Here is a 26,045-nt window from a genome sequence, read left to right on the forward strand (position 1 = left end):
TTTGTCGTTATTGAAGTTTGGTTCTATTCTTCATTTCCCTTCCAGTGAAGTTCGAGCAGATAATAAAAAATTCAGTGATGAACAAAATAAGGAATTGGAAAACAGTGAATCAGGAGGCGCATCAGAGGAAATAATTTACGATGGTAGACTAAAGGTGAGATGTGGCAATTACATGGCATATAGTATGTCAGGAAGTGATCAAGTAGCAGTGAGGAGTCTGCCTCATAGAACAACGATGTTTTCTCTTCCCTTAACTACATTTGGAGAAGAGGAATATGGAATGTACAAATATATTAAGCCAGTTGTATTACAAAACAATACTGTTGTGTTCTTATTTAAAAATACTCTTACAGTGACCACTACAGAAGGTCACGTAATTCAGCAGAGAAAAATAAATAAAATCCCACAGGACATATGTTGTTGGTCAGCAGAATGTTTTGTAGTTGTCTTTCATGAGGAGAAACAATTAATGTTCTTCAAAGAAGATCTGTCTCTTTTAAAAACCATCAACACTAAGGGAAACTACAACATGATTTATAAAAAGAATGAAAATCAACTGGTGTGTGCATGTGATGTTAAATCATGTGGAATTAACTCCTATGTAGATGTGCTTAACATCAATGATGAAACTTATGATTACAGTCAGAGAATTATTATTGAAGACAAAGCTATCTCAGCAATTGGTGTCACATCAAGTGAAGACATTATTGTTATCAAAGATGAGAAAGTTCAATGTGTTGTTTGTTGGTACAGAGGAGGAGGTGATTTAGTTCGGAGTTTAACACTACCATTACTAAAACTACCATTTCAAGGCATTTCTGAACGGCCACTGACCATACAGGGTGAAAATGTTTTCATAGCTGATTTAAACAAAGATATTTATCAAGTTTCTTTATTCAGTGACTGCCAAACTTTACTCAGTTCTGATGATATTGAGGTTCGCTATGTCATGGCCTTATTTGCTTCAAACAATTTTCTTGTAGTTATTGGAGCTCTTGGAGATAACACTTGCTGTTTCTTTAATTATGAGAGATAAGTTTTGCAGCTGGGCTGAAAAAACTAAGAATGTGAGCATCTAATCAAAAAGTCTAATAAATTGGAATTACATTTAAGAATTTCAAGTGTTTCTTCTCAGCACAAACATATATCATAATCAGCAGAACTCTTCTACCACTAATCACTCCTAATTATTTATGTAAGAGACCTGATAAAGATTCTGATACCATTCTCCTTCTAGTTTCAATGCCAATAGGCACAGACTGATATAGAATGGAAACTGAAGTGTGTTAGTCCAGTCACTAATGGACTATGTTTAAATCTGTTCTATGTTTAATTCTCCGATGATTAAAATAAGACTCAGTCATTTCTCAATCTCTAACAAAATTATTTTACAGGATACATACAAATACAGAAGAAATACTGAGAAAATGTTAAAACTGTGTAGAATTCTTATATAAATATCATTCAACTACGGCAGGAGTTGACTGATATTCTTAACGTAGCTTTTTTTGTCGCAGTCTCACTAATTCTGTTTTAATCAAAATCAGATTTTGTTTTTTTAATTATGCTTGACTACTGATAAGCTTACATTTAGACATAAAATACTTAAAAACTGGTGCGTAGAACAAAAGTTAAGAGAAAAATGTATAGACCAAACTGGTTGACTGATGGGTAGTAACGCCCGGCATCGACACTCTTTTAATCGCCATTATTTTAATTTTGATTAAGAATTAGTATATTGATATTGATATGAAAGAGAAATGTTAAAGGAATATATTGGTAAAGGTTTCGTAAAATTTTATCCATTAGAAAAAAATTTAATTTAATTTTAATTCTCAAATTTTTATCAATTTTTTTGATTTTACTATGAGCTGTACTGAATCATGTAGCAGGGCAGATAATAAAAATAAAATTATTTTAACTCTCAATTTTCACTGTTTTTAAATTTTCAAACATGGAGTTAATTATTTGCATGCTAAATATGACTTTATTTATAATCTATTTATTAATTTTATAGTAAATATGATTAAAATTTGTATTGCTTTCACAGTGTTTACCATTTTACAAAATTAAACTAGAAAACTAGACAAAACAGAGAACATAATTGAAAAAATTATAAAGGAAAAGAGAGAGAGAGAAAAAATGAAAAAGAAAAAAGGAAAACAAAAAAGAAAACAATTCACCACCTTGGGTTGAAAAGTTGGGGACATTGGGAAACCTTTCTAATGGCTATTGATTGAGACACGCCAGCACACTTGCAGCATTGCCATGGGTGATGGCAAGGCTGATGCGCTGGAACAGCCAAGCACCCTCATGAGCCTCACCAGTTACCTCTGCAAGATAAGTTGCCAGTGAAGTCAGGAATCTCACAGTAAGTGGTCAAACCCCACCAAACGTCTCGAATGGACGGAAAATGAAGTATTTCAAGATTTCGTTCCCTGACCGCAGCATCAGGGATGTGAGAAGAAGCAAAGCAATCACTAATTGTGACATCCTAGACAAGGCATCTGCCTTGCGACCAGGGGCACAGGGTGAGGCTGTCAGGTCTCTTCCCATCACATCTGGACAATCCAGATACTTACTGAACTCTGCATATTAAAAGACTATGTCTCATACTCACACATTGAAAATACACGCATATACATGAATACGCACACAATGAAAGACAGCGAAAATTCAACACTGTAAAAAGCCTCCCAAAACTGTTGTGGCAGAAGTCAACATCTCTGAGATTGAAACAAGACACTTATTGAAAGTGAAACAAAACACTTATTTACGGCCGTAAATAGACTACACCCAGCAGCACAGAAAGGGAAATCTATGTAGGTTAGGTTTCACGAAGAAGTTGAACCATTTCTCTTGTGAAACAATACTGATGTAAGAAGGTCGAACCTTACGTTATAACAAACACTAAGCAAAACCTGTAATATATGCTCTTTAATATATTATTTTTTTTAATGTTTTAAAATGTTACTTAGCTCATTTATAAATTAATTCAATTCTTCGATCTTTCTGGGCAAATACATCTATCACATTTTCATAGAAATCTTCTCTTTTCATCAATTCTTGTAATAAATCTTTTTCAATTGACATTAGTGCTAACCCAGACAGTCTTCTTTCTCCTGTCGCATTTCTTTGGTATGTTTTAATTCTACTTAATGCAGAAAAGGATCGCTCTACAGAAGCAGTGGTAGACGGAATTGTCAAAATCAACTTGCACAGATTGAAGAGTTCTGGCATAGCTTCAACAAGATCACTGCTGTTAATGTAACTCATTAAATGACTTACACTTGGTTTTTTAAAATCTTTCATTGAATACATCACATTGAGCTCACTTTGTAATCGTATTACATCAAAAAATCTGCCATAAGTTGTTCTTAAAGAATCTAAAGAGTCCACAGGAAATTGTTTGCAATACTCATCAACTTTGTTGAAATTCAAAAGTTCCATGAATTTAAACTCTTCTAAGGATGAATATCATGCTTTTATTTGGTCAACTATTGTACTGATAATTTTGTTATAAAGTATTCTATAATGTCGTTGGGGCTCAATAGATATATCCTTGGATCACTGAATTCCGATTCCTGCATCGACTCCATATTTTTCCCCTAACCTATCATAAAAGACTGAAAAATTATCAAGTTTGATTTCGAGTACAGTTCTAGTTTTATCTATTTGCTGTTTACAATACACTATGTCATGACTTTTACTCTGGAGTATGTTAAATAAGACGTCAGTAAAAGAAAAAATGTCACTGAATACTTCTAACAAAAATAAGATATCAGGAGCTTTTAGGTATTACTTGAGAACAGTGGTCCTTGTGTGCGCACTCGAGTACTTGTGCATCCGTGCTATCTAGTCGTGACTAGTCAATCCTACAACGACTACCTAGCAAAGTAAATAAAACACAAAATAAATAATTTTTTTACACAAAGTAAATAAAACACAAAGTAAATAATTTTTTAAACAAAGTAAATAACACACAAAAACACAAAGTAAGGATCGACTAGTCATGACTAGTTGGCGCAAATGCATGAGTACATGAGTGCACGCACCAGGACCACTGTTCTCAAGTCGTACCGAGCTTTTAAAGTAAGAATCCAATTGCTGAATTTATGGTGGTATCATCCCATGCTTCAGGGTTTTCAATGATGTGTTCAAAAAGGCTGATTATGAAATTATAATTTTCCTTTGTGGTAATAATAAGACGTGAGGAGTAATTCCATCTAGTTGCTTTCGGAAATCTTTTTTTAACAATGTTATCTAATGCATTAACCCTTTTCGGTGGTTTTGCAAAAAATGTACCGAGTCCATTCATTGTAGAAAAAAAATATCTTGCATTCTTTCATAGCAGAGCATGATTGGGAAAGAACTAAATTTAGGATATGGGCATAACAATGAATAAAGATCGCACATTCATGTTTCTTTCTTACTTTTGCCTGTAACCCATTTAGTTGTCCTGCCATTGTAGCGGCACCATCATATATCTGTGCAATCAATTTGTTTCCACATTCCCACGTCTCAATGCATTTAAAAACATGTTCAGATAAAGCATTTGCAGATCGATCTGCACTAACATCACTAAAACTGATAAATCGTTCTTTCGTCACACAGTCTTCGTGAAACATAACGTAAGACAGTTGTGAAGATGCTGAGACATCAGATGTCTCATCAACAAGAAGAGAAACAAACTTAGCTTGGTCAATTTCCTTCTGCATCTCATTCAACATAACTTTATGTATTGCTTCGTACCGTTTGAATTCTGTTTGACAGACTGGTGAAGATAGAAGCTGTATCTAGATGACTTTCCATTTTTTTGTCATATTTACTGATTAAATATACAAGTTCTTTATAATTTCCACGATTATTAGAGCCTTCAGATTCAAAATGACCCCGAAACAATAATTCCTGGAGGCCTAAAAAAATAACAACATCGATCAATCGTTGCAGATAACTTTCTCATTATGATGTTGTATGCTTTGATTTTTACATGCATCTAATTGTAAGTCTATGTGAACATTCACGAAAATTTTAAGATCTATCAAACATTTTATATGCCTTTGAGAACGCTCGTGCTTTAGCATAGCCATATGTAAATTATTTAAATCATCATAGCCTTTATCATTCCAAACATTCTTTTCTAAGTCAAAAAGTAAACAAGGCCAACAGAATAATTTATTAAGTGTAGCACTTCTAGTTAACCATATTTTCTTTTCATACAAATTAACCTGAAATTGTCTCGTGAATTTCTTGTTGTAGCCTCACAAATTAGGTAAATTCAGTGTTAGTCTCCCACCATTTATAATTATTTTCCATCGAAGTCTCTTTTCAAAAAACTATTTCTCAAAATATCATTTATAACACATATTTCACTCGTTTCGAAAAAGGCTGCTCTTATATAAGAACCCACGTGGAAGCACCGGCGTAAATTGTAAGTCAATTTCAGCAAAATGGGAAAATAACCTTAGTTAAATTAATTTAAGATTAATTAGCTACTTCTGAAATAAGAAATATAATATAGATTATATTTTTGTTTTCAGAACACTTGAAAAATATAATAGTGCAAACAGATGTTTTGGATAAAAAAAATTCAAACTTACCACCAGGCTATTCCAACATTTCAGCTTGCTAACTCAAGAATTATGGGATTGCTCTTGTTCCCGTCAGAAATTTTGCCTTTGTTAGTAATTTTTTCAAGTTTTTAGGCTGTCTTTTACTAAGAACCATAGCTCGATCCGTGATTATGTCTTTGGGCAATGATTGGTAGGTTTGCTTTGGCAATGTTGAAGATATTCTGGTGACATGGGTTGTGTGTCACTATGAATGGTATGACCCCTATATATATATATAGGGGTAAAATATGAAAAATCAACGAAAATGCATATTGCAAATAGAAAAAGGCTATTTATGACAGGTAGCGACAAATATATACATGTAGATTGACATACGAGTCATAAAAGTCATTATTATGAGATGATTATAAGATGATAATAAAGTAAGAGAACAAAACGAACCAATGATTTATGCAAAGCTATTCATTGTCATAATAATGACCTTTATGACTCGTTTTACTACCTCAGTCCATCTAAATGTATATATTTGTTGTTACTTGTCAAAAACAGCCTTTTTCTATTTGCAATATGCAATTTCGTTGATTTTTCATATTTTACCCTTACATTTCCACGTGTATTTTATATTTTCTTTTCGTAACATATTTCTACTATAAATATATATATATACATACATATATATACATACATACATATATACATATATATATATATGTATATATATATGTATGTATATATATGTATGTATATATATATATATGTTATATATATATGTATGTATGTATATATATATATGTATATATATGTATTTATATATATGTGTGTGTGTGTATATATATATATATATGTATATATATATATATATATGTATATATATATATATATACATATATATATATATATATGTGTGTGTATATATATGTGTGTATATTTACTTTTACTTTACAGTGTATATATATACTTTACTTTTACAGGTTTCAGCCAGAGGGTGTGGCCATGCTAGAGGACCCCCTTCAGTGTAATTGGTTTATATTTCACACTCATTTACTAAATCTCTCTCTCTCTCTCTCTCTCTGGAACTGTGAAGTAGTGAGTTAGACAGAGCTACGCTTCTTTGAGTTTTTTTGACATGATGCAGGTTCATCTGGTCGCTCAGATAAAAAATTTGGCCAGAAGTTCTTTGAATATATCTCTGATGTTGTTTGGCCATGTTGACAAGTTGCAGATTCTTGAAATCTAACTTGTTCCTGCACTGGGTCTTTACTCAAGCCAGAAAGAATAAGATCTTTAGTACTATGCAGTGGCATCTAGTTCAGTGCTTAGCGTAGCTTTCATTTTCATAGTTGGGAGATCGACCTTCCAGGATCTTCCAAATGTTTACCACTGCATACCTTTCACAGCCTTCTCTCTAGAGCTCAGTTCTTTTATCCTCTGCAAGAACCACATCTGCCATGCTGAGTCAATCTCTTTGTGTTGCAGCATTGGATTGCCTCAAATTCCATTGTTTGATGCTTAGTAGTAACCACAGTTAGGAGCGGTAATCCAAGCAACTGAAAAGAAATGTTCTCCATAGGAGTAGCATGGTATCCTTTTTCCCTTTTTCTCAATGATCACAGAATTCACCCAGCTACTTGCCTACACAGTGTCACCATCCTAGTGATAAGTATACAGAATGATGCACCATTACTCATAGATTCCTAGATCATGCTCCAACTCTGACTCATGGATGCTACTAGCCTCTGGCCCTGTATATTTTGATTGCAGCCTATTTTGGGCTGCAAGTTATTTTTGTCAGCCCATTTGTATTCAGGTCTTTCTGTTGCTGTAGGGTGTCATCAAGGGTGTCATCAAGGTCGTTGACAGCCTGTGATACTTTGTATTATTTTTTACACTACCAGAGTAAGTGAAGATTGTAGGTGGAAGCAGACAGATCAGATTTTTTCCCATTATCTATTTGGGATGTACTTCTTTATCAGACTGCAGTGAAATAAAGTCTGTGAAGATGAGCTTAATATCAAGGTAAACTTATGTGAGTGCATCTGCATTATTTAATGTCTGTTTTCCATACTGGCATGGTAGGAATGGTTTGACCAGAGGTAGTCAGGAGTTGCACCAGGGTCCATTGTCTGTTCTGGCATGATTCAACACTAGCCATTCCACACAGAATACTGGGTGCTTTTTATGTGGCACTAGTTCCAGTGCTTCCAATGTGGCACCAGCACTGGTATCAATCATTAAATAAAAATCATTTCACAACATGTACAGTAAAATCATTTGTGGTTTTAGGAAAATTCAGTTTGGTGAACATAAGAAGCTTGCTTTCCAACCACATAGCTATGGGTTCAGTCCCACTGTGTGACACTTGGGCAAGTGTCTTCTTCTATAGCCTTGGGCAACCAAAGCCTTGTGCGTAGATTTATTAGATGGAAACTGAAAAGAAGCCCATCATGGGTCTGTGTGTGTGTGTGTTTGCCCCTGCCACCTTGACCACCAGTGCTAGTGTGTTCACATCCCTGTAACAGTGGTTCAGCAAAAGAGACCAGTAGAATAAATACTAGCCCTAAAAAAAAACAATAAGTACAGTGGCCGATTCATTCAAATAAAAATTTTTTCAAGGCAATGCCCAGCATGGCCATAGTCTCATGATTGAAACAAGTAAAAGATAAAACGACAAAAATATATTTGGAAAACGTAGTTACTGTGACAAAAAATTCTAATAAATAAAATATATTCTATAGCAATAAAGACATTCTGTTACTTTGGTTGTGAGTAATGTGGACCATGACTAGTAATTAGGGTGAATTTTTATATGAACCCCTTAAAAGCTACAAAGTAGGAAAAGCAAAAGCCAAATAATGGAGGAAAGGAAGTTTGAGAATATAATCTGTTATATTAATTAATGTTAAAGTTTTTAGGCTGTCTTTTACTAAGAACCATAGCTCGATCCGTGATTATGTCTTTGGGCAATGATTGGTAGGTTTGCTTTGGCAATGTTGAAGATATTCTGGTGACATGGGTTGTGTGGCACTATGAATGGTATGACCCCTATATATATATATAGGGGTAAAATATGAAAAATCAACGAAAATGCATATTGCAAATAGAAAAAGGCTATTTATGACAGGTAGCGACAAATATATACATGTAGATTGACATACGAGTCATAAAAGTCATTATTATGAGATGATTATAAGATGATAATAAAGTAAGAGAACAAAATGAACCAATGATTTATGCAAAGCTATTCATTGTCATAATAATGACCTTTATGACTCGTTTTACTACCTCAGTCCATCTAAATGTATATATTTGTTGTTACTTGTCAAAAACAGCCTTTTTCTATTTGCAATATGCAATTTCGTTGATTTTTCATATTTTACCCTTACATTTCCACGTGTATTTTATATTTTCTTTTCGTAACATATTTCTACTATAAATATATATATATACATACATATATATACATACATACATATATATATACATATATATATATATGTATATATATATGTATGTATATATATGTATGTATATATATATATATGATATATATATATGTATGTATGTATATATAATATGTATATATATATGTATTTATATATATGTGTGTGTGTATATTATATATATATGTATATATATATAATATATGTATATATATATATATATACATATATATATATATATATACATATATATATATATATGTGTGTGTATATATATGTGTGTATATTTACTTTTACTTTACAGTGTATATATATACTTTACTTTTACAGGTTTCAGCCAGAGGGTGTGGCCATGCTAGAGGACCCCCTTCAGTGTAATTGGTTTATATTCACACTCATTTACTAAATCTCTCTCTCTCTCTCTCTCTCTCTGGAACTGTGAAGTAGTGAGTTAGACAGAGCTACGCTCTTTGAGTTTTTTTGACATGATGCAGGTTCATCTGGTCGCTCAGATAAAAAATTTGGCCAGAAGTTCTTTGAATATATCTCTGATGTTGTTTGGCCATGTTGACAAGTGCAGATTCTTGAAATCTAACTTGTTCCTGCACTGGGTCTTTACTCAAGCCAGAAAGAATAAGATCTTTAGTACTATGCAGTGGCATCTAGTTCAGTGCTTAGCGTAGCTTTCATTTTCATAGTTGGGAGATCGACCTTCCAGGATCTTCCAAATGTTTACCACTGCATACCTTTCACAGCCTTCTCTCTAGAGCTCAGTTCTTTTATCCTCTGCAAGAAACACATCTGCCATGCTGAGTCAATCTTCTTTGTGTTGCAGCATTGGATTGCCTCAAATTCCATTGTTTGATGCTTAGTAGTAACCACAGTTAGGAGCGGTAATCCAAGCAACTGAAAAGAAATGTTCTCCATAGGAGTAGCATGGTATCCTTTTTCCCTTTTTCTCAATGATCACAGAATTCACCCAGCTACTTGCCTACACAGTGTCACCATCCTAGTGATAAGTATACAGAATGATGCACCATTACTCATAGATTCCTAGATCATGCTCCAACTCTGACTCATGGATGCTACTAGCCTCTGGCCCTGTATATTTTGATTGCAGCCTATTTTGGGCTGCAAGTTATTTTTGTCAGCCCATTTGTATTCAGGTCTTTCTGTTGCTGTAGGGTGTCATCAAGGGTGTCATCAAGGTCGTTGACAGCCTGTGATACTTTGTATTTTATTTTTTACACTACCAGAGTAAGTGAAGATTGTAGGTGGAAGCAGACAGATCAGATTTTTTCCCATTATCTATTTGGGATGTACTTCTTTATCAGACTGCAGTGAAATAAAGTCTGTGAAGATGAGCTTAATATCAAGGTAAACTTATGTGAGTGCATCTGCATTATTTAATGTCTGTTTTCCATACTGGCATGGTAGGAATGGTTTGACCAGAGGTAGTCAGGAGTTGCACCAGGGTCCATTGTCTGTTCTGGCATGATTCAACACTAGCCATTCCACACAGAATACTGGGTGCTTTTTATGTGGCACTAGTTCCAGTGCTTCCAATGTGGCACCAGCACTGGTATCAATCATTAAATAAAAATCATTTCACAACATGTACAGTAAAATCATTTGTGGTTTTAGGAAAATTCAGTTTGGTGAACATAAGAAGCTTGCTTTCCAACCACATAGCTATGGGTTCAGTCCCACTGTGTGACACCTTGGGCAAGTGTCTTCTTCTATAGCCTTGGGCCAACCAAAGCCTTGTGCGTAGATTTATTAGATGGAAACTGAAAAGAAGCCCATCATGTGTCTGTGTGTGTGTGTTTGTCCCCTGCCACCTTGACCACCAGTGCTAGTGTGTTCACATCCCTGTAACAGTGGTTCAGCAAAAGAGACCAGTAGAATAAATACTAGCCCTAAAAAAAAACAATAAGTACAGTGGCCGATTCATTCAAATAAAAAATTTTTTCAAGGCAATGCCCCAGCATGGCCATAGTCTCATGATTGAAACAAGTAAAAGATAAAACGACAAAAATATATTTGGAAAACGTAGTTACTGTGACAAAAAATTCTAATAAATAAAATATATTCTATAGCAATAAAGACATTCTGTTACTTTGGTTGTGAGTAATGTGGACCATGACTAGTAATTAGGGTGAATTTTTATATGAACCCCTTAAAAGCTACAAAGTAGGAAAAGCAAAAGCCAAATAATGGAGGAAAGGAAGTTTGAGAATATAATCTGTTATATTAATTAATGTTAAATTAATTAATCCTAATTCAGGTTAGTTATGACAAGATTTCTAACAATGTTCTATTTTGGTAGTGTGGCTGTGTGGTAACAGGCCAACCAAAGCCTTGTGAGTGGATTTGCTAGATCGAAACTGAAAGAAGCCCATCGTATATATATATAAAATATAAATTAGAGATAAAACCACTATCATGCAACTCAAACAGTGATAGACATAAACCAATATATTTATATATATATATATATATATATATATATCAGCACATGTATACCTTTAAAAGTAGAAATCTTATGAACTTTACAGGGCTTAGCAAATACATATGGGGACTAAAATCCCAACGAATTAAGTATAATTTAAAGTGAAAGATAATTTGTAAAGCGAAATCATATAGTATAGGTAGCAATTATTGTTATTCATGTTCTAGTGAATTTAATGAAATATTATTTAATAATCATAATAAATTAGTGAATACATTGGACGAACGTAAAATTAAATGTAGACACAAATTACTTTACTTATATAATAAATTTTTAGATAAATAGCAACTATATTTCTCTTCATCTCCACTGCACCAGTAATATCTTACACTTCATCTCCAGTGCATTTGTAATTGCATCATGATGTCAAAAAGATTAGGAACCACTGCAGTATTTAGACATGGCTTTCCATATTCCAGGTTCAAACCTAACCAATGGTCAAGTTTCCCTTTCATCTTCCCAGTATTCAAAAGATAAATACTTGTCAAATTCTTAATTTTCTCTTGTCTGGTTTCAGTCATTAGACTATGGCCATGCTGGGGCACCACCTTGAAGAATGCTTAGTTGAACTAATTGACCCCAGAACTTATTTTCTTTTTAAGTCAGGTACTTATTCTATTGGTCTCTTTACACACACACACACAGGGTATTTAAGGACATACCTTTTTGGGGTCATTGCTGCATTCTTTGTTAACTCTGTATAATCTTTGCTCTAGAACAGTGGTTTTCAACCAGGGTTCCACCAGTACAGTCCAGGGGTTCTACAAGAAGTTACACAAATGCTAAAATCGACAGTAATTTTTAATTCTCCTGTGCAGATATGTGTGTACATGTTAGGCCTACATGTACAACTATGAGTTACTCGCCAGCGTAGATGACCCTGATCCTTGGTGTGTACATGTACGTGCGCATCTGTGAGTTGCATGCCAGCTTAGATGATGGTTTAGTTCTCTTTTGTAAAATACGAGTGACTATATTTGAAAGAAACGTTTTAACTGCGTAAGCCATTTAGGTGTTGTTGTTAATCTGCCTCTTAAAAGATCTTTAGCTTTTTAAAAGGTGTTTTTGTAAAAAAATTTTCTATGACGTCTATTAATATTTGGTCAAATGTTAAGATTAAAAAATTCGAAAGAGAGTTGAATTACAGATGTAGGAAAAAATAAGAAATAGGGAAACTGATACTAATACGATATGCATAAATATTAATTCCTTACAAATTTCTAAATTAGAACAAATACACGACATTTTAAATTCAAATCCAAAAATCTATTTTATTATTACATGCATATTGTTTAAGTATAATGAAATACCTATTACTAAAAAAAAACATTAATAAAAAAAGCTAAATTTTACATCATTAAACTCGCTACACTTTAAAGATCATTTTGTCCTGCCACTATTAGGTTTGCTTTTATGTATATACAATTCTGCTTACAGCCTTACAAGTGTGGATAGATTTCTGAAAAAACCTAAGTTAGATACAGATGAAGAGAAGAAGGGTCTGAGGCAGTCTGTTGAAGCTGCAGCCACGGCCAGTGATGCTGCCAGGTCGAAATTACCAAGACAAACTAAAAGTTTGTCAATATTGTGAAAACTACATAGCTCTGGGATTTACTTGGACTGGAAACCCAGACTGCCCTTCACCTTTGTGTACTGTTTCTGGAGAGAAGCTGGCTAATAGTGCTATGGCACCATCCAAACTGAAACAACACTTAACAACTAAACATCCAGAGTTGTCAGGCAAAAATGAACAATATTTTAAAAGAGAATTGGCATTTAATAAAAGGCAAGTTTCTATGTTTGCCAAAAAGTTCAAGTTGAGTGACAAAGGACAAGAAGCAAGTTATTCTGTGGCGGAGATAGTTGCAAGAAAAATGAAATCTCATACCATCGCTGAGACTGTAATTTTACCTGCATGCCAGGAAATGGTGAGGATAATGTTTGGAGAGGATGCTGTATCAGAGCTGAATAAAATTCCACTTTCTGACAACACAAGACATTTCAGGAGACATATTAATGCAATATTAAGTCAAAAATACTGAAACATAAGTTGTTTGCACTTCATGTTGATGAGAGTACAGACATCACTGGTAAAGCACAGCTCCTTGTATTTGTTCGTTTTATTAATGATGAAGCTATTGTAGAAGACTTCCTGTGTTGCAAAGAGTTGCCAGAAACAAAAAAAGGACAAGATGTATTTGATGTTTTCAATTCATATTTAGAGTATTGTGGATTGAACTGGAAAAACTGTGTTGGTATTTGTACAGATGGTGCCCCTGCAAAGACAGGATATCTTAAAGGCTTTGTCCCAATCGCACAAAAACAAAATCATTGCTAAAACTCTTGGACCTGAACTAAAATCTGCATTGGATATTGTAGTGAAAATAGTTAATTACATCAAGATGAGGATACTTAAATGTCAACAGTTTGCGAAACTTTGTGTGAGTATGGAAGCAGGCCATTCCACTTTAATCCAGCACACAGAAATACGATTGTTGTCAAGGGGAAAAGTATTGTCTCGTTTTTACGAATTAAGAGAAGAGTTATTGACCTTTTGTTTGCAAGAAAACCTGAAAGACTTTGTAGAATGTTTGAGTGATGACCATTGGTGTTCCAAGTTGGCATATCTTGCCGATATATTTCATGAGCTAAACCTCTTGAACAATGGCATGCAGGGCAGGAACGAAAACTTCTTGTCTTCTACTGACAAAATAAATGCTTTTCAGAAGAATTTGACAATATGGAAGAAACGCATAACTGCAGGAAATTTGGAAATGTTTCCAAGTGTTTTTAAAAGGAATTGTCAAGAAACTACGCTACTGATTTTGAACCATTTGCACACTTTGTTAACAAATCTTGACAAATATTTTTCATCGATATCTGTTGACCAGTATGACTGGATTAGAAATCCATTTGTGGAATTTGAGCCATTTGAAGAACAGCTCACTTTAACAGAAGAAGAACTTGCCAGTGTTTTAAATGACAGAACATTAAAGTTGAAGCATTCTGAGCTTCACCTGAATGCATTTTGGTTGCTGGTTGAAAAGGAATATCCTGCAATTTCCCAGAAAGCGCTGCGACTTCTTGTGCAGTTTTCAACTCCTACTTCTGTGAATTTGGATTTTCAGTCCTGACAACCATCAAGCACAAGAAGCAAGCACAATTGCTGTCTGTGGAAGATGAACTTTGTGTGTGTCTATCAAAAACAGGACCCAATCTTAAAGAGTTGTGCAAGAAACACCAGGCTCAAGAATTTCATTGAGTTTTTGATGAGAATAAATGTAATCTATTCAAACTAAAGTTTTTTTAATACATGTTTTAATAATAACTGTAGATGCAAGAATAAAATTGCATGACAATTTTTTTACAGTATTGCACAGGGGTTCCTCAAGCCAGTGGAATGTTTCCTTGGGGTTCCGCTCCAGCAAAATGGTTGAAAAGCACTGCTCTAGAAAATAATAATGGCAGACCCTCAGCTTACTCAAGAATTGAAGAGGCGTGCTCTTATTGTGGTTATAAAGGCTGAGCATAGCGATTTAAAAATATCTCAATTTTTAAAAGTTGCCAGATCTTTTGTCTACAAAATCTGTAAGGAGCTAAAAGGCTGAAGATGGAAATATAATCACCAGAATCAAAGCATAAAAAGCATTCTAAACACTCTGAACACCTGAATTTATCCAGCAAGTTCAACAACCCATTGATTACAATCCCAGAAAGTCCATGAGGTCAATTGCAAAAGATCTCTGTGTCAGAAGGAACAGTCAGAAATGCTGTCCATGAAGACATCTTATATGATAAGGAAAGGTCAATTTGTCCAAAAAGGCAATAGAAAATCACTACATCAGATCTAAAAGGCTCTTAAGCTGGAAAAGGAAAAAATGACAGTTGCAAGTGTTATGCATACAAAATTTCCTGCAACTGTCATGGTTTTAGGGGTTGTCAGCAATGAATGACATGTGATGCCTCCTTACTTCTTTCCACAAAGCCTTAGAGTTAACTCCGCTGCCTACATTGAGGTCCTGGAAATAATTATTAGGCCCTGGATACAGTGTATGCAATGGCAGGCCATATATGTTTCAATAAGACTCTGCTCTATCACACATGGCTCTAGTAACACAGGAATGGATAGATGAACATTTTCATGATCAAATAACCCCTAACATTTGGCCTCCTAATTCTCCAGATCTCAATCCATTGGACTATTACTCATGGAGTGTTGTTGAGAGAGAGGTCAATGAACACCAAAGATTCTATGAAAGTTGCCATAGTCAGAGTAATGACCAAGATTCAAGCATGTAGATGATTTAGATCTCATATAGAAGCAGTTGTTGAAGCTGAAGGTGGTTTTTATCCTCATAAATAAAGTTATCTGCTATTATGTTTTTTTATAAACATAAATCTGTCCTCAAATATCTTACAACAGGCTTCTTTCAGTTTCTTATTTCTTTACTGCCTACATAGAGGGGACAAGCAAAAACAGACGAAGGGGGGATTAAGTTGATTACATCGATCCCAGTGTGTAACTGGTACTTAATTTATTGACCCCGAAAGGATGAAAGGCAAGTCGACCTTGACGGAATTTGAACTCAGAATGTAGCAGCAGATGAAGTACCGCTAAGCATTTTGCCTGGTGTGCTAACGTTTCTGCCACCTTGCCGGCTTCTTTCAGTTTCTGTCAACCAAATCCACCGACAAGGCTTTGGTCAGTCCAAGGCTATAGTAGAAGACACTTGCCCAAGGTGCCACGCAGTGAGACTGAACCCAGATCTTGGGAAAGTCATTGCTTCTGTATGGTGTAAAATATGCCATGATACATTCAAACAATTTGAGTTGAAGAAAAAGAACAATAGAAGAACAATATGTTGCAATCATCAGACACACTCACCCAATCCCAGACAAAATCAAAATCATCAACATCCTTCTTAGCAAAATCCATTCCTGGACAAAATAGATATTGGAAGATGGAATTATTTTGATTGGCTTCAGAGAAAAATTGGGCTATGAGGCATCGGATATGATGCACTGGCTTAATCATATGATGCATATGGATAAAGACAGGTGCATTTAGAAGTGCCAATCTCTCACAGTGGAGATGACCTGTGGAAGAGGTGAACCCAGGAAGATATGGGACAAGGTGGTGAAGCATGATCTTCGGATGTTGAGTCTGATGGAGATGGTGACAAGTGACTCAGACCTTTCATGACTTGTTGTGGTTGAGAAGACACATCAACTGAAATCGCAATCATGGCCAGTGCCAGGGACATGCCAAAGGTACCCATACCTGTGCCACCTGAAAGGCACTCATACCAGTGACATGCAAAAGGCACCCACTATATTCTTGGAGTAGTTGGTATTAGAAAGGGCATCCAGCTATAGAAATGAAACCAAACTGGACTGGAGCCTGGTACAATTCCAGTTAAACCATCCAACCCATGCCAGCATGGAAAATAGATGTTAAATGATGATAACCAGCATTCAGAATCACCTTGTGCTCAGGTGAATCACTACTAACATCTATAGAACTGCTGATCATACAAGGGTAGGCTGAAAAGCTCATAGGCTGACTACAAAGGAGTGATGCTAGAGCTGTGAAATCTTGCATCTACTCATTTTAACCCTTCTTATGAATGACTGCATTGTTTCTTTCCAGGTAAACTGACATCTCACTGTTCAAAGAAGACTTCAAAGGTAACAAGGAGTGACTCCTCTTGAAAATGGACAAAATTTAGCATCGTTGTGTTATCAAGTACCTGCAGAAAAAGGATTAAGACACCAAGGACACTGGAGTTGACATGGATTGCTACAATAGGGGATGACACTCCAACTTTAACAACAGTGCAAAAGTTGGCTGCTGAATTTAGAAGGGGTAAGTCCTGAAGATGACCCAAGTTAAAGATGTCCTGCAACTGCCACCACCCAGGAAATATTGATCGTGTTCACCACATGGTGGTGGATAATGGGTGATTGATTAGAAATTAAATAGTCAATGCTATTAGCATATCTTGTAAAATAGTCGAGAATATTCTGCACAATGAACTTGGAATGACAAAGGATTCTGCTCGGTGGCTGCTATACTTTCTGACACCTGATCAAAAGAACACCAAGCTGATCCCATCACAGGAAAATCTAACATTGTTTGAAGCAGATCGAACTGGTTTTCTTGAACATTTCCTAATCCAGGGCGAGTGTTGGCTTCATCACTTTGAGCCAGAAATAAGGCAATCCATGCAGTGGAAACATCCCTCCTCACCTGCTCCAAAGAAGGCCAAGGTCATTTCCTCTGCAGAGAAGGGCATGGCCTCAATTTTTTGGGATGCAAAAGGCATTTTACTTATTGGCCATACCATCAATGGAGAGGCATATGCCAACTTGCTGAGGCAGTTATAAAAGGCTACTAAAACCAAACACTCAGGAAAACTGTCAAAAGGGTCTTGTTTTATCAAGACAATGCTCCAGCACATGAGTCCTTGATTTCAACTGGTTGATCACGCTCCCTATTCTACTGATTTGGCCCCATCTGACAATTATCTGTTCCTCAACATGAAAAAAAAAAACTTGGTCAGAAACCCCGTCACTTAGCGGTTCGGCAAAAGAGACCGATAGAAACCGATAGATGGGCTTACAAAGAATAAGTCCCGGGGTCGATTTGCTCGACTAAAGGCGGTGCTCCAGCATGGCCGCAGTCAAATGACTGAAACAAGTAAAAGAGTAAAGAGTAAACCAGCATCACAGTGATGAGGACAAATTGAATTTTTCAGACCAAAATTTACAGCCAAAAAACAGTCAATTTATACACCAGGACGAGTTTGGAGGACGAAAACTTCTATTTGAAATGCCACAGGATTTGGGAAGATAACGGTGTTTAAATGTTTTGACTATATACAACATCAACTTGTTTGCCAAAAACGTACGGTATTTCACCTGTTTTCTATGTCTTTCTTGATTAGCTTTTTGCATAGAATACCAGATTTTTCAGAGCAAAATATACAGCCAAAAGAAAAAAAAATAAATAAGGTCAGTCAAATTATACACCAAGACAACTTTGAAGGAGCAAAATCTGTGAAATATAGCAGGATTTGCAAAGATAATGATGTCTGAAAGTCTATACTAGTAAGTAGTTTGCCTATAACAATTTTGTAGGTCTTACTTGATTAGTTTCTCAAGTAGAATATCATCTTTTCTGGTATACATGCCAAAATTTTCAAACCAGATCAAAATATACACCCTGATGTCTTTGGAGGACCAACAACACATGAAATACTGCAGGATTTGGAAGACAGTAATGTTAGAATGTTTATACTACACACATGCTACGACAAATTGTATGCTAGAAAATACAGTAATAGCAACTTTGGACATTAACCATTCAAACTAGCAATATCTGGCCTATGCGTTTCATGTTGCAGCCTCACACATATACCCGACAATGTCCTAAAATTAAGTAATCACATCATCAAAATTGCAAAGTTATCAGACAAAACAATGTGAATAAATAAGAACATTCGACAGAATTTGAATGTTAAAGGGTCAAACTAACAGGATCTGGCCCAAATAATCTGTTCAAACCAACCAGACCCACACTCTCATACAAACCCTAAAATGTCATTTCGAAAATAAAAAAAATCACATCATCAAAATCGCAAAGCTATGTGATAATGCATAGTAATTGAAAAGAAGGAGAATAAAAAGGCCTCGTATTTGACAAAATGAAAACCAATGGATTCTTTGCTAAACAACAACAACAACAATAAATTAAAACAATGAGTATTTATTTTCATTGATTTTATATATATATATATATATATATATATATATATATATATATATATACATACATACATACACACACACTACATGTGGAATTATGAAGGAAAACACATCAACAAGCAAGCATCACATTGAAAAGAAATTCTTTAAGAGGAGGGCATAAATTTTTTTTTATATATATTATTCTTCTTGTTTATTTTCTTTCTTTTTTCTTTTTCCAAATATCTATAACTACAGGTAAAATTACTTTGAAACATGCTGGTGTTAAATACAAAATACCATGTTCATTTGTGTTCATGTATACACATGCACACACACACACACACACACACACACACACACACACACAAGTATATGTAAATATGCTTTTTTTAAATATATAGCAATGTAAATGGGCATACACAAATATTCAAATAAAAATATGAATATATATATATTATATATACACACACATACAGATATATGTGTATGCTTGTTTAAATATCTACGTATATAAGCACACACACAAATGTTCATATATACACACACACACACAGAGAAAATATATGTATACATAGATAAATACATGCAGAGAGAAATACGACCATGCCACACATGTATAGTTGTGTATAAATATGTGTGCCTGAGTGAGTGTGTATGGGTAACCATCAACACAGTCTATAAAGTTTACAAACAGCTGAAAAAATTTTCAGTTATGGAAGAAGTATTTTTCAACTGCCCTTGTGTGTATCTGTATGCATGTGTGTGTGTGTGTGTGTGTGTGTATATGTGTATATATATATAGTTGCATTTTGGAATGGTCATTTTGCCACATTGGCTAAACTGGCAAAATGACCATTCCGAAATACAACAATATCTGTTTCAACACATGATTCCACATAAAAAATCTTGCACAACAAATATATAAACGTATATATATATATATATATAATATATATATATATATATATATATAATTGCATATATGTGTCTGTGTATAAATATATGTATGTATGTATGTATGTATGGTGATGCTAACAGGTAAAACAGAACTCAAAATATGAGTATACATATATAGTTAATATTTAGCAGAAGCAGAGTAACTTGTAGCATTTACCAAGCTAGTTTGTTAACTCTCAGCCCTTGAGTCACTCTCTCATTTCTGCTAAATATATATATATATATAATGTGGAAGGCCAGTTTATGAGATTTCTTTAAGTTTCCTGTCCATAAAGGATTTAGCTTTATGGCATAGTCATATCCCAAAAACCTATTGGCCCATGACTTCTTACACACATACTCACACACACAAACAATTTATAGGTTCATATACATAAGTATACCTATGTATACACATACGTATATATACCTATATGCAGACATATGTATACATATAAGTTCATGAACACATAGAAACAAATACGTTTATACAAATGTACACACATATGGATATATATATATATGATTGTTGTTTTAAAGCAAGTTTAAGTCACAATATAATCAAATTAAAAAGCTCCTGCTAATTGAGACTAATTTGTACCTGATGGCAGATTAAGTAAGCTGCCTAGCAAAACAAAGTCCCATTTAATGCAAATTTTGTCTTATATATACTTGAGTGTAGGTTTTTGTGTGTATGTGTGTGTGTATATATATATACACACACACACAATCCTTTTTATGTGCATATGTATGCATGATTATATACAGACATCAAGGCATTTCATTAACAGCCAGCAATAATCAAATGTGTGTGTGTGTATTCATGGAAAAATTTTTTTGATATTTTTTAAAGTATTTTTTAATCTTTATTTAAGAAAGCGAAAATAGATGTAAATAATTTTAAAGTTTTTTTTCCTTTAATTGAAGAAGAAAAAGACAGCATGCCAGATAAACGGACAAGTATATGAAAATGTGTACGTAGGTGCATGTATACATATAACTACATATATGTGTAAGTATATATGTATATTTCTACATACATACATACATTCATACATACATATATATATATATAATTGTATGCATGCTTATATATATATATATATATTGTATGCATGCTTATATATTATATATAATTGCATGCATGCTTTATATATATATAATTGCATGCATGCTTTTATATATATATATAATTGCATGCATGCTTTTATATATATATATATATATGTATATATATATATATAATATATAATTGCATGCATGCTTTTATATATATATAATTGTATATATGTCTGTGTATATATAATATATATATATATTATATATATATAATTGCATGCATGCTTTTATATATATATATATATATATATAATATATATATATATAATTGCATGCATGCTTTTATATATATATATAATTGTATATATGTCTGTGTATATATAAATATATATATATATATATATATAAACAAACAAGTGCAGCATGGAAGGTGATTTTAAATGGCTTATAAACACCTTCCATGCTGCAATTGCTTTTGTTTCAGCATACAATCTCAGATCAGGTCACTTGCTATGCAAGTACATCTCCGTAATATATATATAATTGTATATATGTGTCTGTGTATAAATATATATTTATTATCCAGAACACATTTGCGAAAACAATGCATATAAAAAAAAAAAAAAGTGATGCAGTTCTTGATGAGATTTGATCTATGATCCCCCTGGCTTAACACAAGCTTTAACAACTTTTCATTGTAGGATAACTTAGATAAAAGTTGAATTAACTAACTGTAACATTTTATTCAGTTAAATGCAAATGGATTAATACAATAATTATATATAGAATAAGGCCTTTATATACAGATGCACAGATCTATGAATATATATAACATAGACATGTATATATGTGTGTACATATGCAAGAGTGTACACACTCGCACACATATATATATAAAACAGATATGTATATGTGTACATAAGCATGGATATATATATATATATATATATATATATATATATATATATATATATATAAAACATGTAGACAATGGAATACAAACACATACATGCATAAAAAGATTAGTGCAAAAATAATAGTAATTCTTATTGGTTAAGATCTGATAGTTAGTTTGGAATACACCATTGGGCAGCAATGATATCATTCTACTAATTAATCTGAATGGTTTTGTTTTCACTATTTATCTATATTTATATAATTCTAAATTAAACATGAATAAAAAGAAAAAGAAGACTTAAAAACAAATTGAAATTGATTTAATTGGACGATGTCAAAATGTAACGCAAAGCAAGAGAAATTGCTGCTTGCAATAGCTACACAAAATTTGGTAGCAATGCAGCCAAGGAATATGTTTTTCACCTATAGTTCCATGAATATTCTAAAGGATATGAGGGTCTTAAAGATGGTGAAGGTCACAGATGACCGTCTGCAATAAATAATGACCAATTTTTAAGGACATTACTGGGAAGAAACCACACAGAATGAGTGGTTACATGTGAACTAAAGATTGACCAGTCAACGACTGCTTGGTATTTGCACCAAGCAGGAATATATACATATACTTTCATATACATATCTACATATATATATATATATTATATATATATATATATATTATATATACACACACACACACACATACACATAATGCATATAAGAATATATATAATTATATACATATAGACAGACACACAAGATTGAACATGCATATATACACACACAAAAGAATATACATATTTTATATATATATATATATATATAAATAAATGAGGGGAATAGAAAGTCCAAATAATTACCTATATATTTATATATACATAGGTAATTATTTGCACTTTTCTATTTCCCTCATTCATCACACACACACACACACACACACACACACACAAGAGTTCCATAACATGGCAGCTTGGGATAGTGTCTTTTGTTACAGCCTCAAGCCAACCAAAGCCAAGCAAGTGGATTTGGTAGACGGAAACTGAAAAGAAGCCTGTCATGTAAATTATATATAATTGTGTGTGAATATATGTGTGTATATGAATTTATGTGTACATGTGCATAAATATACATATAGAGACAGATAGACTGTGAGTGAGGGAGGGACAGATAGATAAATAGAGAGAGAGAGAGAGGGAAATTGACTGAGAGAGTCTAATAGACAGAAAGATTTTGAAAGAAAAGCTGGAAATCAGAGACAAACAGACAGGCACATTTAGTAAGAAAAAAAAATATTAAAAAAATTTATTGAATTAAAAACAAACAAACAAACAACAAAGAACAACAAAAACAGCAACTGTATGGAGAGGTATAACAACTGGAATATTTAGTCAATGTAGTCAATTTAGTATGGAAATTTTTGAGAACAGATAAAGAAAGGATTCTTCTTGTTGCATGGTGTATCATTTTTAATTATCATTAATATTATTATTATTATTTATTAATTAATTATATTTAGGTGAGGTGGACATAAGAATATTTGCTTTTTTTATAATTTTCTTCTGTTACATTAATTTTAGTTGAACAGAGAGAAAAAAATAGAGTTAAAAAATTCTAAAAAATAGTCCTTGCCTTGCCCAACATTTTTGGTTTTGTTGAGAAAAAGAAACAAAGAACAGAGAGAAAAAGAATGTGGCGGATGCGGCGGTGGTGGTGACAGTGGTGGTGGTGGTGGTGGTGGTGGTGGTGGTGGTGGTGGCAGTGACAGCTTGAGCAACTTTATTCTTAAATTGTTTCCATTCTTTTTCATAGGTTTCAGTCACTGGACCAAAAAAAAAAAAAAAGATGCTTGTGTGTGGGAACTGGGCACACAAGGAACCCCTCACAAGGCACATCTTAATTGACCTAATCAGGGCTTGAATTACTACGGCTAATTACAATATATATATATATATATATATATATATATATATTGTATGTGTGTGAGCATTTATATGTGTGTGTACTACATACATATAGGTATGTACATATATATATATATATATGTATATACATACATATATATATATATATATATATGTATATACATACATACATATATATATATATATAGTATGTATATACATATATATATGTATGTATATACATACATATATATATATATTGTATGTATGTGTGTGGGCATCCATGTGTGAGCATTTATGTGTGTGTGTACTATGTATGTATATACATACATATACAGATATATACACAGTCTTCAACTGTTTTCATGGTTTCAGTTACAAGACTGTGGCCATGCTGGGGCATCGCTGTCAAGGATTCACAGATTTCATCGATTGCCACTTATTTTACTGACCTCAGAACAATCAAACAGGTCATAATCCAAAACATAAAAAACACAAACATAACATAAGGGTTTTCCTTTTTCTTTCCTCTTCAGGTGTGTTTTTGCTGTGTCCTGCACTCTACCAAGTCTGCTGTCCACTGACTACAATGGCAGTTTATAATTTGTTCCTCAACGCTTCCACCATCACTACCATCACCACTGTTCTCTTACTTACTTCCATCTATACTCCCCCCCCCAATCTTGTACCTCAAAAGATCACACACACACACACACACACACATACTCATGCCTCTTGACACCTCACACCCAAGCTCAGTGGGATGAAGTGGGAAGAGAGAGAAAGAAAGAGAGAGAGAGTAGCAAAGGTATGTCCAGCTCATCTACACTTGACACAAAAGCACAGCACAGACACTCTTTCCCCACCATCCTCACAGCTGACCTCTCACTCACATGCACTCTGTTATGCTACAATCATTGCACCCCCCCTCCTAATCTACTAGCCACCAAACAAACCAACCCAGCCCTCCCACCCACACAAAGCCACAGGATTTTATAAGACTGTGGTTGATACTACAGTTGCATGCTTGCAAAAATATTGTCAGTTTTTCAGGCAGTGGCCGGTTGTGCTCCGGGGATCTTTCCAAGCACCTGCAAAATAAATAAAATATATAAATAAATAAAACAGTCATCAAAAGAGAAGTTAGACAGACAGACAGACAGCAAAAAACTTTAAAAAACAGACTATCCATTCGCATTTAAATCACATTGTTTTGGTTCAAACTAACCAGACCCAGCCTCTCAAACAGTTACATTGCCAAAATCTTGAAGATAGGATGAATTGTTGGATTAAGTTAAGTGTCAAGCATCATACAGTGACTGGTGGTGATGACAGTCAGCAGCTCATCCCAAACAGAGTAAAGACACCTGAAATCAGCCCTGTGAGATGCAAGCATTTTGGAGTGGTTATCTGCTCTTCAGTCACAGAAACTAGACAGGGTGCACTGCGAGCTGATAAGAGAGATTGTCTTCTGATATTCCTAATCAGTGCCTCACCATAGATAAATTACGTGCTGGCAGTGCTAAGCAGTGATATGTACAAATACAAGGTTATTGTCAGTTCGAAAAAAGCTTGGGGCATATTTGAACCCATAAGAAAGTCATTCACTGTGTTTTGTCATGAAGATAATTTCTTGCAGTAAGAATAATCTGAATGCTGAAGGATAAAAAAGGCAGGAGGAAAATAACAACAACAAGACTTGGACTATTTATTAATTAACAATGGTGCAGACATGGCTGTATGGTAAGAAGTTTGCTTCTCAACCACAAGGATTCCAGGTTCAGTCCCACTGTATGACACTTTGGAGCTAGTGTCTTCTAATATGGCCTTGGGCTGACCAAAACCTTGTCAGTGGATTTGGTTGACAGAAAATGAAAGAAGCCCATTGTGTGTGTGTGTGTGTGTGTGTGTGTGTGTGTGTGTGTGTGTGTATGCATGTCTTTGTGTCTATGTTTGTCCCCCATCACCACTAGACACC

At 34.1% G+C, this 26,045-nt stretch overlaps 1 long non-coding RNA gene across 2 annotated transcripts; it reads left to right on the forward strand.

Moving 5' to 3' along the window:
- Window positions 1–9,016: 9,016 nt before the first annotated feature.
- LOC118768527 lies at window positions 9,017–24,903 on the forward strand. 2 transcript variants are annotated; one of them, XR_005004349.1, is made up of 2 exons: window positions 9,017–9,080; window positions 24,406–24,903. It is a non-coding gene; the product is annotated as an uncharacterized LOC118768527 (long non-coding RNA). The 2 variants fall into 2 exon arrangements; XR_005004350.1 differs by lacking the exon at window positions 9,017–9,080 and adding an exon at window positions 24,192–24,242.
- Window positions 24,904–26,045: the final 1,142 nt, after the last annotated feature.

This window comes from Octopus sinensis, linkage group LG30 (assembly GCF_006345805.1).
Source record: "Octopus sinensis linkage group LG30, ASM634580v1, whole genome shotgun sequence".
NCBI classification, from domain to species: Eukaryota; Metazoa; Mollusca; class Cephalopoda; order Octopoda; family Octopodidae; genus Octopus; species Octopus sinensis.